This window comes from Hyperoodon ampullatus (assembly GCF_949752795.1).
Source record: "Hyperoodon ampullatus genome assembly, chromosome: 18".
NCBI lineage: Eukaryota > Metazoa > Chordata > Mammalia > Artiodactyla > Ziphiidae > Hyperoodon > Hyperoodon ampullatus.
In genome coordinates this window covers 23,883,056-23,896,801 of record NC_136931.1, presented here as the reverse complement: position 1 = coordinate 23,896,801, position 13,746 = coordinate 23,883,056, and positions in this window count along the sequence as shown.

Below are 13,746 nucleotides of genomic sequence, written 5' to 3'. Positions count from 1 at the left end.
TTCTGGTAATTATGAATAAAGCTCTAGAAACATTTGCATGCAGGTTTTCATGTGAATATATGTTTTCATTTCACTTGGTTAAACAATTAGGAATGGAATTGCTCAGTAATATGTTATGTGTATGCTTCACTTAATTTTTTTTGCTGTTATCAATTTTTTAATGGAAATATAGTTGGCATCAATATTAAGCTAGTTTCAGGTGTACTACACAGTGATTTTTAAACATATTTCTACTTTACTGAGAATCAAGATTTGGGGTTTTTCCAAGTCTGCACCTTGAAGATAACAATTTTCCTTTTTTTTAAATTGAAGCATAGTTGATTTACAATGTTGTGTTACTTTCTGGTGTACAGAAAAGTGATTCAGTTATACATATATATGCATGTTCTTTTTCATATTCTTTTCCATTATGATTCTTTACAGGGTATTGAATATAGCTCCCTGTGCTATACAGTAGGACCTTGTTGTTTATCTATTTTATATATAGTAGTTTGCATCTGATAATCCCAAACTCCTAATTTAAACCTTTCCACCCCCTCTCCCCTTTGGTAACTGTAAGTTTGTTTTCTGTGTAAGTCTGTTTCTGTTTTGTAAATAAGTTTGTTTGTATCATATTTTAGATTCCACATATAAGTGATATTATATATTTGTCTTTCTCTTTCTGACTTACTGCACTTAGTATGATAATCTCTAGGTCCATCCATGTCACTGCAAATGGCATTATTTCATTCTTTTTTATGGCTGAGTAGCATTCCATTGTATATATATACCACATCTTCTTTATCCATTTATCTGTCGATGGACACCTAGGTTGCTTCCATGTCTTGGCTATTGTAACTAGTGCTTCTATAAACATTGGAGTGAATAAATCTTTTTGAATTAAAGTTTTTTCCCTAAATATGCCCAAGGGTGGGATTGCTGAATCATATGGTAACTATTTTTAGTTTTTTGAGTAACTTCCATACTGCTTTCCATAGTGGCTGCACCAACTTACATTCTCACCAACACTGTAGGAGGGCTCCCTTTTCTCCACACCCTCTCAGCATTTATTATTCATAGACTTTTTAACGATGGCTATTCTGACTGGTGTGAGGTGGTACCTCACTGCAGTTTTGATTTGCATTTCTCTAATAATCAGCATTGTTGAGCATCTTTTCATATGCCTATTGGCCATCTGTACACTACATAGTGATTTTACATTTGCATACATTATGAAATGATCACTACGATAAGTCTAGCAAACATCTGATCCCATACAATGTCACCACAATATTACTGACCACACCCCTTATGCTGTACATTACATCTCCCTGGCTTATTTATTCCATAACTGGAGGTCTGTACTTCAATCCCCTTCATCCACTTCCCCCTCCACCACTGCAATCACTCGCTTTCTTTCTGCATCTATGAGTCTGTCTTTGTTTTGTTTTTTAGGTTCCACATATAAGTGAGATCGCATGGTATTTGCTTTTCTCTGACATCTCACTTAGCTTAGTATCCTCCTGATCCATCCATGTTGTGGCAAATGGCAGGATTTCTTTTGTGTGTATGTGGCTGAGTAATACTGCATTGTGAAATATACCATAGCTTCTTTATCCATTCATCCAGCAAGGGACAATTAGATACATATGCCTTTAAAAGAAGTCCTGAAATTGTTTTCCAAAGTGACTATACCATTTTGAATTCCCACCAGCAGTGTATTAGAGTTCAAGTTGGTCAGCATCATCACCAGCACTTGATATTTTCAGCTTTATTTTTGTTTTTGTTTGGTGGCTGCTGTTATTTTTTAATCCATTCTAGTCAGTTAGTAACAATACATCCTTGCGGTCTTAACTAGCATTTACTTACTAATGAGTATTTGACTATTTTCACATGTTTATTACTATTGTTAATGATACCATTTTTGTAATTTAAATGTCAATTGTTCATTGCAAGTATATAAACATACATTGATTTTTGTATTACTTTTCTTGTGTCCTGCAGCCCTGTTAAAGTCATTTAATTCTAGGGACAAAAATACAGTGATGAGGAGGCAACTCTAGTTATATCAGGAAGAAGGCATTCACCAAAAGAGATAAAGCAAGGCTGAGATTCTGGGAATAAATGCCCTCTGGTGTCACTCACTATCAATCCTATGTTTAACATGGACTATAACAACATAAAATGTCTGCTTCTAGGAGGTAGGGATCTTGCATTTTAATGGGATAAATATTTTAAAGAGTGATCTCCATGCCTGTCCCCTGTAAGTAGACTACATTAACTTCTATCAGAGCCTGTTTCTCCTCCACTAGATTGGAAAGCTTTCAAAGACAGGAAACACAACTTTTTAATTTTTTAAAAACCATACCTCTTTATTGCTAATATCTAGCTCAGTGAAGAGGATTCACATCTTATGAATACATGATATGACTCCTCTTAGAGCGTGAATTGAAGGTCTTTGAATGAAGTCAACTTTTTTCTATTTCAGAACACTTTTTCCTAATTTCAGCATTATCCTCACTAGTTTCTCCCCATCTCACCCCAACAGATATCTTTATTCAACAAATATTTATTGATTGCCTACTGTGGGCCAGGCACTATTTCAGGCATTGAGTCAACTTTAAATACTACATTTCACTAGATCAGTATGTCCAAAATTTTCATTACTTGTGTTTCCCTGCATTTCTGATTTCTGAAATATTAGAGAGAGGAACTATTCCTTATTTAGTGTTTTTTTGACAGGGATAAATGTGCTTTATGTTTACTTAATTCTTAATAATTTTGAATAAAATTTTATTTAAATGTATTTAAAATGAAATTTGATATCACTACCTGTTATGGGCTGAATTATTTCCCCCACAAAAATTCCTATGTTGAAATCCTAACTCCTAGTACCTCAGAATGTGACCTAATGTGATCATTAGGGTGGGCCCTAATCAAATGACTCTTTGCCTTATAAGAAACAGAAATTTGGACCCAGACATGTACAGAGGGTAACAATGTGAAGACACAGGGAGAAAGCTATCTATAAGCCAAGGAGAAACAGATCATTCTCTTGTGACTCACTAGGAACCAATCCTGCTGACACCTTGATGCTGGATTCTAGCCTCCAGAACTGTGAGAAAGTAAATTTTCTCTGTTGTTTAAGCCACCACATCTGTAGTACTTTGTTACAATAGCCCTCACAAACAAATACTCTACCCTAACTGCAAAAGCATTTTCACTTGCAATATAGAAAACAATTATTAAAAATAAATATAAACCTACTAAAATTTTGAGTAGTACCTTAAAAAAAAATTCTTGCCTCTCAGACTTTTACAATGTGCTCTGGGTGAAAGGACTTTGGAACATCAGCTAAGAAAGTAAGTCTTTACTTGCAGTTGGAACACATGCACCAAGGCACAAAGCCTTTTCCCAAGCAGCTGCTTCTTCATTTGACACTGCATTCATTCAACTCAGTATATCTGGAACTGCGTCAGGGTCTGCATTCACTGCACAAGGGAATGAAATGGCAAGGCCTAGACGGCATTTATAACTGACACAGAACAACTCTCTCCAAGGACCTTTCCTACAGCCCCAAGGGCTGCTTGCATTCAAGCAGCACTGAGCTGAAGAAGGTATGGAGTCCCTGCCCACGCCCCTCTCTCCTGACTGCGTCCAGCTTGGGCCCCTGCCTGGACACTCCCAAGTGAGATGTTGGGCCCCTGGATCCAATATGGGAAATTGGCTTGAAGCAATAACTGTGGAACAGAAAGAAGAGACTATATGGTGAGAAATGATATGTAGAGAAACAAAGACAGCATAGGGTAACTTGGGAGGCACTGAGGAGAGAAAATGGAATAGGTAAAGGACAGAGGATGAATAGAAAGGGGGTCTTGAAAATAGAAAGGGGATTTGAATGAGAACAGCCAGAGAAAAAACAGAAATATATTCCTCACCTTCTAAAATTTTTGATTTTTTCCCCACAATTTCTGATTCACATGTTGATCTTTCCTGCCCTCTGCATCTTTTAAAGTCCATTGATGCACTTTATCTCAGCCTTTGCTAACCAGGCACATCACATTCTTGTCTTTTTCTCACTCACCACTTTCTTGCTCTTCTCTATGGTGTTACAAGAAAAAAAAGGAGTGGATTCTGATGGTCTCATCCCAAATGCCATGAAGAATAACTACCATTTATGATACTCTCAAATAATGTCTAAATATTTTAAAAGCACTGATTGGCTAAGGCCCATTTAGGATTTCCACAACTGTGTAAAAAGTGTACTTCATTCAGAATGAAGGTGGGTGAAGTCGGCTTAGCTTCATATAATGATGAGAATGTATGCCGTGTCAGTATCTTAATGGCTTCAGGTATTCTTTATTAAAATGTCCCACCATCTAACACTAACTACCTTTTGCTATCCTTTCCTTCCAGTAATGCTTAACCTTCATGAAATACATTCCATCAAAGAATCTTAGTCTTATCAGTGAAAAAATGTCATTATTTTAAGGAAGCAATGAAAACTGTTTTTATAAAATGAGGCTTTCTTATATTGTCACCTTGACAACAAAACAATATACCACAGGACAGGAATAAAGACGCAGACCTACTAGAGAATGGACTTGAGGACACGGGGAGGGGGGAGGGTAAGCTGGGACAAAGTGAGAGAGTGGCATGGACATATATACACTACCAAATGTAAAACCGATAGCTAGTGGGAAGCAGCCGCATAGCACAGGGAGATCAGCTCGGTGCTCTGTGACCACCTAGAGGGGTGGGATAGGGAGGGTGGGAGGGAGGGAGATGCAAGAGGGAAAAGATATGGGGATATATGTGTATGTATAGCTGATTCACTCTGTTATAAAGCAGAAACTTACACACCATTGTAAAGCAATTATACTCCAATAAAAATGTTAAAAAAATTAAAAATAAAAATAAAATGAACATTTTATACATTGTAAAAAAAAAATGAGCATGGTCCACAGCCAGAGAAGCTATTAGAAGTATATTCTCAGTATGATTTAATTATCCAACATCTCTCCACTAAAGTACACTAAGAAGTTACTTGCATGTAAATTCTGCTGACAATGTATTATTCTTACTATAGAACTGTGCAAGAGGAAGGATACTTCCAATTACTTGTAGAAACATAAATAAATAATTTAAAAAAATATTGTTTAAGTGTTGGTAGGAGAAATATTTCTACAATAACCATAGTAGACTCACTGTAGCCCTAGATTTGTACTTGTAAGCACACAGTGGCACATCACAGAGGGTTAGCTTGGTTTTTCTTTTTATTTCTTTTCTGAAGAAATTGTTGCCACTGTCATATTTATATTTACCAATTAGTGAACATCAACTCTGGGTCCGCCATTAAGGCATTCTCACATGTTGTTTATTCTCCACAGTAGGCCTGTGAGTGGGTAATATATTGAACATTTATAAAATATGGAGAATGAGGCAGAGAGGTGATGAAGTTGGTGCTAATGGTAAAAAGGAGATCTGGGATTCAAATCCATGTCTGCTAGCCCCAAGCCACGGTCTTTCAGCAACAGGAAAGCCTTTTCTCTTCCTCTTCCTCTCTCTTTCCCCTATCTCTTTTTCAATATTTTTGTTATAGAAATAAAGAATACATAATATAGGGACTTCCCTGGTGGTCCAGTGGCTAAGACTCCATGCTTCCAATTCAGGGGGCCCAGTTTCAATCCCTGGTCAGGGAACTAGATCCCACATGTCACAACTAAGAGATCCTGTGCAACTAAGACCCAGTGTGGCCAAATAAATAAATAATATTTTTTTAAAAAGAAAATTAAAATTAATTTTAAAAAAAGAATACATAATATAAAATTCACTATTTCAAAGTATACAATTCAGTGGTTTTTAACTACTCATTATGTTGTACAACCATCACCATCATGTAATTCCAGAATATTTCCATCACCCCAAAGAGAAACCCAGTACCTATTAGCCATCAGTCCCAATCCCCCCTCCCCATCTCATATAATCTATTAACAACCACTAATCTACTTTCTGGCTCTATGGATTTGCTTATTCTGGGCATTTTGTATAAATAGAGTTATAAAAAAAATGTGTCTTTTCTTTCAACAACAAAGTTTTCATGGTTCATCCATGTGGTAGTATACAACATTGCTTCATTTTTTATGGCTGAATAATAGTCCATTATATGGATATGTCACATTTTATTTAACCATTCATCAGTTGATGGATATTTAGGTTGTTTTCTCTAACTCACTTTTAAGAACATAATCATAATTATACCAGGGTGTCCCAAGAACAGTAAAAGGTCTAAGATTTCACCTTACTTAAAAGCTAACAATTTAGCCTATTGTAGATTTATGGATGCTGGCAGAAGACACGAGACCCCTGGATCAGAGACACAGGACTTCATTACATGGCACAGCAATCAGCATGAGTGTCGTTTGCAGTTTTCCTTGCCCTCCCAGTCCCATGAAGCAAAACAGAGGGTCCCAAGTAGAGTTGTGCATGGAGTGGATCTGAATCACAGCTGAAGAACCTCAAGCTTAGGGAATGCAAATCTTTTATAACGAGCTGCAAATAAGCCTGCCCAAACTTTGCTCTGAAAGGAAACGTTACTCTTTGTTACAATGCAGAGTAAACAAACCTCCCTTTTGCTTTGGAGGTAGACACTATCTATATCTTCAAAGACCATGTACTGTACAAAATCCTTGAATAGACAGCCTAGTACAAAAAGGCAGTTAATGACAATACTCAGGAGATGTTAAGAAACACAAGAGACACATGGAAAATTGTCTCCCAATAGTTTGTGCCACATGTGCTTTTCTAGTTTATGAAGAAAATACCTACCAACAAATGATCTTTGATACTTCATTGGATATGGTATTTTGCCTTTTCTATCAAGAAATATTTTCTTTGATAATTACTTTACGGTTTACTTTTGAGAAAAACAGTGTTAAAATATCCTATTGGTCCGTTATGGGTAAGGAATTATACTGAGTTATTCAAATACATTATTTTATTTATTTCTTATAATCACACCTAATTATTTGTACTTTCTCGATTGCAGCTCTGAGAGTTCAGGTGACTTGTACAGACATTCATAGCTAATAAAGTGTGGAATCATGACTCAACATCAGGTCTAAGTTAATTCCAAAGAATTTTTCTTTCCACTAGTATTCTATAATCTAAAGCAGATTATGGGTATGCCATTTTAAAAAAAGCCTTATATGAAATCTAAACTAGTCAGATTCATTGAGGCAGAGAGTAGAGTGATGGTTACCTGGGGCAAGGTGGAAGGGAAGTGGGAAGATATTGGTAAAAAGGCACAAAGTTCAATTATGCAAGAGGAATAAGTCCTAGGGATGTAATGTACATCATGGTGATGATAGTTAACAATACTGTGCTGTATACTTGAAATTTGCTAAGAGTGTAGATCTTAAAAGCATTCTCACCACAGGAAAAAAAAAAGAAAGAAAAATTTAACCATGCAAAGTGATGAATACATCAATTAGCTTGATTGAGATGATAATTTCACAATGTACACATACATCATACATACAAGTTATATATCTTTAATAGATACAATTTCAATTTGCCAATTAATATTCAATAAAGCTGGGGGGAAAATTCATATTGTCCTAACAAAGGAGGTACTTTCGTATAGAGAAACAAAGAGTGGTATATTCCAAAGACCACAGGGACTGCTCAAGAAATGTGTCTCTGGTTCAAAGGATTACAGATATTCAGTATGGCAAATATAATGGATGGCTTGAAGGATGGTACTGAAAAGTCATATATGACCAAGATGATCCTAAGAGTAAATTCATGTGGCTTCCAAAATTTTTGTAACAAATTTTGTCAATAACATATTACATTGAATTTTACTACATAAATTAGATAATGTGCTCAAAACTACAGAGGTAGATCAAAATCCCAAATTACTGGGCCACCCTTTTACTTCACATTGGATCATGAAGTATCTTCCAGGAATGCTAAATCTCTGTACATCACAGTTAGAAATCCACATACCTAACCCAATAGCCTGTTTTACTAGTGAGGCAACTGAAGTTCAGAGAGCTGAAGTATCTTGCTAGTATGTTAATGACAGAAGTGGGAGTTGCTCATAAATGTTTGAATGCTACTCCAGCAAAATGCAGAATTGAGGAAATTTCTGGGTGAATTGATTTAATGTCTATTTAAGAAATTAATGTCAAGAAGAAAAAAATAATGTAATACTTTATTTATACATGCCTATGTGTTTGTTTCTGAGTTATATCCAGTTGAGGTGTTACTGGAAACCTCCAGAGAACTGTTTTAGTTTTCATTTCCTATTTTTTTCCCAGAGAATATAGGAGACACTCAATAAATGTCTTACATAAGTGAATGTATTTTGAAGTGAAAAAGGGCCCTGTTTTATATCCCACTCCTATCACTTTGAATAATTTACTTTATCATTTTGATTACATTTATTTACATTACATTTACTTACTTAATCATTTACTTACATTTCTATCTGTAAAGTGGAGATAATACTTGGCTTCTTTGGTTATGGTAACTATCCAATAATGTAATACATGGAGGGTACCTACGAACTAGAATGTGAATCAGGAGACAGGTTCTAGCTATTGATCTGCCACTTACTGACTTTGTTACCTCTGACAACTCACTAACCCTCTCTAGACTAGTTTGTAAACCCAGAAGAGTCTGAGTCACTGTTTCTTCCAGGGCACTATCAGCACATAAAATTCAATGGCATTTTATGAACTTCTACCAAATAAGAACTAGCATCCATTGTAATTTTAAAGGTGTCCTTTGGTCAACTGTTTCAACAGAAACTATTCTTTTGGATTATTAAATTTTTTTCACAATCTATTGCAAATTCAAAGAAGAAACCCTCTTCATTCATAAAATCTAAAATACATGAGCCTTGGGCTTCCCTGGTGACGCAGTGGTTGAGAGTCTGCCTGCCAATGCGGGAGACACGGGTTCGTGCCCCGGTCTGGGAAGATCCCACATGCCACAGAGCAGCTGGGCCCATGAGCCATGGCCACTGAGCCTGCATGTCCGGAGCCTGTGCTCCACAACGGGAGAGCCCACAACAGTGAGAGGCCCGCGTACTGCAAAAATAAAATAAATAAATAAATAAAATATATGAGCCTTAAAATTATTACTGTATATTTTACATGTACCAACTGCATTAGTATTTTTAGTATTTAGCACAAAAGTAAATTTAGTAGTCAAATCTGTACTTACAAAAATATAAAATGCAAAATCTGAAAGAGACCTTTACTGACATCTTGTAGCCCCATTTCTTGATGGCAAAAATGAAGAATTTAATGAAGACAATGGGGAAATGTGAGCAGAATATAAACCCATTTGGACTGAACTCATTCAGAGTATGGTGACTGTTTTCTTCTGCTGAGTCCAGTAAAGGTGTAGTGAAAGAAGTAGAGATGTCCTAGCCAGGCTTTGCAGTTGGTCACACCAGTCTTAGGGTCAAGCTCCTCCTCATTTATAGCAACAGTATCTGTGGATGCACAATTGGCACTCTGCCAACACACAGGACATAATACTGTAAGCCAAAGCCAAGAAGGTTACATGCCAAAAATAAAAATCACAAGGGGATAACAGAAGTAATGAGGACTGGATTAAGGTCAGTCTATCAGTACTAACATACGTGTACTTTTCCCTGATCATTTACTTGTTACCCCATCCTGTCTTTTTCTCTAACATTTTTTTTTGCAAGGTCTGCTTATGAGGTCTTAAAAATCTTCAATGTGGGTATTATATACTGACTTCTATCTACCAAAAAATAATCCAAGCTTTGTGGCTTCATATTTATAGTCTGACTTTGAAAGGCTTCACACTAAAATACACTGAGAAATGTGCAGAGACTCAAAAAAGCCCTTGGAATAAGTACTGGCAGTATCAAGCCTGCAATAAGTTCATCTGCCATGGATGCCATCTCGCGTTGCTAAAGATCATCTAGGATGATTCTCCACTGGAAGGCTAAACACTGCCAAAGACAGGTCTTAAAAAAGGACAGCAATGCTCACACGCCCATCACTAGTGTATTTTGGCATTTATCTTTACTGACTTTTTTTTCATCTATAAAATGGGCACCTGTTCAATTTACCTCAGAGTATGTTGTAAGTTTACAATTATAAAGGCAATAAAAGCAAAAATAAACAATTGGGAATACACAGAACTAAAAAGCTTCTGCACAGCAAAGAAAACCATCAACAAAATGAAAGCGCAACTTACTGAATGAGAAAAAATAATCGCAAATCATATATCTGATAAGGGGTCAATAACATCCAAAATATGTAAAGAATTCATACAACTCAATAGCAAAAAATGTCTAATTAAAAAATGGCAGAAAATTTGAAGATTTTTTTCCCAAAGACATACAGATGGCCAAAACACGCAAGAAACCATGTTCAATGTCACTAATTATTAGAGAAATGCAAATCAAAACCACAATGAGATATCACATCTGTTAAAAAGGCTATAAAGACAAGAAACAAGTGTTGGTGATGATATGGAGAAAAGGAAACCCTGTGCACTGCTGGTGGGCATGTAAATGGGTGCAGCCACTATGGAAAACCATATGGAGGTTCCTCAAAAAACTCAAAATAAAATTACCACATGATATAGCAATTCCATTTTTGGGTATTTATCTGAAGAAAATAAAAACACTAACTTGAAAAGATATATGCACCCTTCATATATCACTGCAGCATGATTTACAATAGCCAAGATATGGAAACAACCTAAGTGTCCATCGACAAATGAATGGATAAAGAAAATGTAGTGTATATATACACAATGGAATATTATTCAGCCATTAAAAAGAATGAAATCTTGCCTTTTCAACAACATGGATGGAGTTTGAGGGCATTACGTTAAATGAAGTAAGTCAGAAAATGATAGACATATACTGTATGATTTCACCTGTCTGTGGATAGTTAAAAAAAACAAACAAAAAAAACAAGGTTATAGACTGGTGGTTGCCAGGGGTAAGGGGTGAGGGTGGGCCAAATGGATGAGGGGTTACAAGGTACAAAACTCCAGTTACTTGATAAGTAAGTCATGGGGATGTAATGCACAGCATGGCAACTATTGTTAATAGTATTATATTGCATATTTAAAAGTTGCTAAGAGAGTAGATCTCAAAAGTTCCCATCACAAGGAAAATAATTCTGTAACTATGTATGGTGACAGATATTAATTAGATTTATTTCACAATATATACAAATATAGAATCATTATGTATGTCAATTATACCTCAATTTTAAAAATACATATAAAATACTATGAAAAGGGCAATAAATGGATTTACAAAATACTTTTGTCATAGTGACTATTATTTTTCAAATTTCCCACCTTTAATACTACACTTTCTTTAACAATATCATCTAGAGGTGATCATTTGGTGCCCTGTGCTGAAACAGGCATCTCTGAAAGCCCACTAATACACTTTCTCTTAGCTGGAATTCCACTGTTATTTCTCCAGAAATGACTGTCTCCTCTTAGTACTCTGGGTAGAGTACTAACCTAGATTTATGTTTTCCCTCAAATATCATTGTCATATCCTGGAATTCATGAGGACCTCTTCGTTTCCTTAAATTCCAAAGCTTCTACTTTCTATCTCATCTTATCTTTTAGTGTTTTGTTGTTGTTGTTTGGTTTTAATAAAGAAGCAAACCTAAGCACAGAGAGACATTTATAAACATCAGAGGATGTTCATAAACTATGCCTGAGCTTATTCACTCCATGACAGCTAATTGATTGTCTTGTCAATGAATAATCATCATCTTTATTTTTAAAATAAATTCTTCTCTTTGGCCATCAGATACCTACAGGTTCTGTTTTGTAAAAGTTGATTCTCTGGCTTGTCTTGCGTTCCCCATCACCTGTCCTTCCGTGTTCTGATCTCTGTCTTGTGGCTGATGGGTTGCCTTTCCTCTTGGCAATAACTCTGCTGCCAACTCTAACACATTTGGCTCGTAGCATCCAAGAGCAAATTTCTTTGTTGTTGACTTTGCTCCAAAGAAAGTTTAGACTGGAACTAAAATCCATTCCTCCTATTCCACTTCACCCTGCCATCCAACCATTTTTGAAGCCCCTGCATAAAACTGCCCCTAAGTCATTTAACAATCACCATCAGCCTTCAAACCTGTCCATCCTTTCCTCCTTCATGGCTTTAATCATGCAATTAAAGGCAGAGGTTTGAAGTCACCCACAACAAGTGGGTGGTTATGTAGCCTAATTAATGATATATGTAAATATTTGTAAATTACTAGCATTGAACAACAGTCAGTAAATGGTAACTGGTTATCACCATCATTATCCTCATCTTTTCATCCTCCCCAAACTTATATTTCTTACTCAACTCAAATGCCGCATAACTCCAATTCAGGACCACGCCTGCAAGATTCCTCTTGGCTGCAGAGTCAGAAAGAAGAGTATGTAAAAGCAGTACTTCCCAATCATTGCTTCCCATTAGGATCATCTGAGGACATTTTAAAACTTCTTTAGCCCAGATGAGACAAATTAAATCAAACCCTGGGGGTGGGGCCCAAACACCACTATAAAAGTTCCCAACATGATTCCACTCTGCAGCCAAGGTTGAGAACCACTGTTCTACAAAGAGCCAGTGAGACTGCTAGGTCTAACTAGAAGCAAGTTGAGAGCTCTCTTATGCGATCTGAAAGATAGTGATTTGCTTCATGGCAGCAGTTTTGCTCAGCAGAACAAAGAGTAAGATCAGAGAGCTGACCATCTGAGAGAAGCAAGCAGCTGGTAGACTACCTGGGACAAAAGGTTGGTTAGGTATATAGACAGTGCCTGAGTTTGACTGTTCACTCAGCCATTTAGCAACTGTGTACCCTTGGCCAAATTATTTAATCTCCATATGCTTTTTGTAAAGTGAGGATAAAAACAGCAATGAGGTCACAGGGTGTGGTGAGGATTAAATGAAACACTTAATAGATATCAGTACATAGGCCACATAGTGTGCACTCATTAAAATGTAAAATTGTCATTATTCTTGTTATTATTAAGAAAATGGGGGACTAGCTTATCACTGGGTCCCCTAATCTTGCTTCTGAGGTCTCATGAAAACTAAGTAAAAGCATAAAACAGCAATTTTTAGTTAATACTGTAAAGCTTTACTTGATCTGAATCACAAGCTGGCATGTTAGAAAAAAGTAAATTGAAATCATGACTCAGGATTAAAGGAATATGCTTTTCCAGAAGTATATTATCCCAGGCCCCATGAAACAATCAAGTTCTGTCAAAACTTCTTGCTCTCGTGCTTCTCAAATCATATCCCTTTAGAAATAGAAGATGTTTATAAAAGATTCATCGCTTTTCTGGGAGTCACATCCTTCATCAGATTAGGTGGTCTATGTGGCTGCAGCTACTTGCCTGGCATTGTACTAGTTGTCCCAGACTTCCAGGGCACATTATTCTCATCTTTCATGAGCTCAGAGATATTAAATAATATGGTCAAGGAAATGCTCTAGTCAGTGACAGATAATGGCACCTGAGCCCAGGTGGGGATGACCCAACGTCATGCTCTTTCCAATATAATGCAAAGACAGGGTCAACAGAAAGGACAGTTGGACTACGAAAATGGAGAGGAGGAGAGAGATGTCAGGACCACCCTCCCCCGGCAGCTTTATGCTTTTCTTATCATCTCCCTTGCACCAAAGTGCCCTCCTGCTCTCTTTCTCAGCTATTCCTCTGGTGTTGGCAGTGCCATTCAATCTCTCTGTCAAT